Below are 3261 nucleotides of genomic sequence, written 5' to 3'. Positions count from 1 at the left end.
ATTACCAGCTGGAAGTAAATGTCAAACAGTGAGCAATACTAGTTAGCAGAGTGAGATTTAGCAGAATTGGAGTACGACAGTAAGCTTTCATTGGCATTAGACAATAGGCTAGGGTTTAGCAAATAAAAAGGGGCTCTTGGGTTTAAAATCTTAGTAGTGTGCTCTTTGTTCGGCACCTCCGTGGAGATAGGATTGTCAGAAGTGTTGAGCTTGACCTAATGCTTGCTCGAACTTGTGGATGAAATACAGGGTTTAGTTCACTGGTAAATCTTTAATGTCCATCAACATTGAGGGAAACACAGGAACTAAGTGGTGTAGTCCATCAAGCCTGCTCCGTCATTCAACTAGATCATAACTGACTTTTACCTCAATGTTATTTCCCCACACTATCCCCATACCCCTTCACTTTATGTCTTCGCTGGAAATTGCACAAAATTGCAGCACGGTGGCTCAGTGGTTAGCACTGCTGCCTCACAGCACCGGGGACCTGGGTTCGATTCCACCCTCAGGTGACTGTGTGGAGTTTACACAATCTCCCTGTGTCTGCACGGGTTTCCTCCGGGTGCTCCGGTTTCCTCCCACAGTCCAAAGATGTGCAGGCTAGGTGGATTGGCCATACTAAATTACCCATAGTGTCCAGGAATGTGGAGCTTAGGTGGGTTATAGGGGGATGGGTTGGTGTGGATTTGTTGGGCTGAAGGGCCTGTTTCCACACTGTAGGGATTCTATGAAAATTCTTGGACATGTCAGCACAAGTTTGTAACTTTTTAACAGGTTAGCACAAAACGTTTATTGACTCTTGCACATGGATCTGTTTCACACCTGTTAGTAATTAATACTTTTACATTTTCTAATCATCAACAAAACAATTATCTGTTTCTTGTCAAAATTTTATCCATAAAGTTTTTACTTAATAAAAAAAAAACTGACTGTTGGAATTTCAACAGTAATTGAATTTGATAGATCCAGAAGATGAGTGCAGCATATATATTTTCAGAATGCAGACCCTGCCAAGTGAGGCGAGGACCAAGATCTCAGCAGAAAGAAAGCACCTTTAAGGCCTTCAATTAAAAACTTGAATTAAGATGTCAAAAAGCATAAAAGACAAATCAGTGGATAAACTGTTTCATGTTATTGCAAAATTTACAACAACTGCATATTTAAATATTATTTAAACTTTATTTTCAACAATAGAAAAGTCAGTTTCTTTGGAAATAAATTGTGGACCTGAGCCCAAAAGCCTTCCGAGAGATGTGTCTGGTTTACCAAGTGCAGTAAGAAAATATTTACATACAAATGCCAATGTTTCTATTGTAAACATCAAAAGCATTACTGAAACATTGTGACAGTAAGAATTAAGCTATCAGACAGACTGACCGTGTATGCATATGCAAAATTAAACCATTTGAATTACAGTACCTTAGTAAATTTGTGAAGTGCAAAACTTCAGTCAGAAAACACAGAAGGGCCATGCTGACTAACCAATCTTTTACATTAAGCACTAAGAGTTTTCTTAAAATCCACAGTCGACATCCATTGCTTTCCATTTAATCTTCTCTTACTTCAAAACATTCAATCAATTATTTTAGTCCAGCACAACCCGCCATTTAGGAATTCATGCTGGCGCTCATATTTTAACTGGAACCTTTAGACATGCCTGTTGATTTTTTCCACATTTGTTTCTAAAACTTTGCTGTGATTCTTAAAACTGGCCAACCTTTAGTTGCTATGACAACCCTATGTATTTTCGTGAATAAGGATGTCCCATTTCCCAATGCTCCGGAACCTACCCGGTACAGCAAAGAGTAGAAGGCTATGGCAAGACATTCTACAAACTCCAATCCCACTTCCTTGAAGCAACATTGGATGCAAATCCCACGCTTATCAGAGCCAGCCTTTTTAGTACAAACTTCTGATCAATTTTTATGACTTCTACTGATTTTGTCAGCACCTTTTTCCCTTAGTAAACACAAATACGAAGTGCTCATTAAGTATTCTAGTTTTGTCTTGTGTCCCTTAGCATTTCGCATTCTCTTTACATACAGAAGTTTGTTTTTTTGTGGTAACTGCCATTCTATTTTCATATTCTCCCTCCGCCAGTCACAGCTTCTCCTTCACTTCCACACTCCACATATTGAATTTGGCTTGGCACTAACAAAGAATTCATCCAACATGCATCATACACCCTCTTCTTGTTCCATAGTCATCCAATAAATTGAATCTAGCTGCCTCCTTCTTCCTCGATTATTTTCTTAGTGAAAACAAATGGATAATTTAAAGTTTGAGAAGATTTATAGCTCAGGTTGTGGATGAAGTTGTAGACTTGCTCACCGAGTCAGTGTTTTTGGTTGTGGACGTTTCATCACCGTGCCTTCAGTGAAGTGTTGGCGTTCTGTCCCGCTTGTTATTTATAACAATAATAACAATGAATAACAAGCTGGACAGAACATCAACGCTTCACTGAAGGCACACTGACGATGTTACCTAGGAGGGTGACGAAACGTCTACAACCAAACATACCAGCTCGGCAAGCAAGTCTACAACATCAAATAGATAATTTGAGTGTAATTCCATTGAAAGAGGCTGCACAAATAAGCCTTGTATTTAACAAGCCTTACTGTGCTGATATATTTTAGGCAAGAATCACAGCATGATTATTTCCCTTTAATTAACCATTCTATTTTCTGCCTTGACTTCTCTCCTGAAATTAACAATGACAGCAGCAACCCCCACCCCCAACCTTTATTCATCAAGTACAGGTTATTTGATCTTCAGCATTGAATTCTGTTTAATTCACCCCAACTCCTAAAAATCCTGCACGTCTAGATTTGGATGAACGTATTCATTTCCTGCCCTGACCACTTTTGCAGAACCGTACATAGGTAACATAGTGATTGACGGTCTATGGCACACAAAACCTAAAAACTGTTACAGACGTTTCAGTGTCTTCATGGATTTCAACAGGAAGAGTTTATCTTATTGGTCCAGTCTAAATTCAAGCCCAATCTGACCCCCAGTCCCCCAAGGTCCATTCATTCCAACCTATTGATAACTACCAATTTGTGGGATGCTTAACTCCTGAAATGAATTACTACTTTCGAGTCAATACATTGCACTAAATAAATATTAGCCAAAATAGAAAATAGTTGCTTCAATAATGATTTATAAGCTTAGTTTGAATTCAAGAGTCGAAAGCGTAAAACAGGAATTTATTTTACCAGAGATAGTAAGAACTGCCGATGCTGGAGTCAGAGATAACAG

The sequence above is a fragment of the Rhincodon typus genome, chromosome 30 (genome assembly GCF_021869965.1).
Source record: "Rhincodon typus isolate 14 chromosome 30, sRhiTyp1.1, whole genome shotgun sequence".
In the NCBI taxonomy this organism is placed as follows: Eukaryota; Metazoa; Chordata; class Chondrichthyes; order Orectolobiformes; family Rhincodontidae; genus Rhincodon; species Rhincodon typus.
This window is presented reverse-complemented; position numbering follows the sequence as displayed.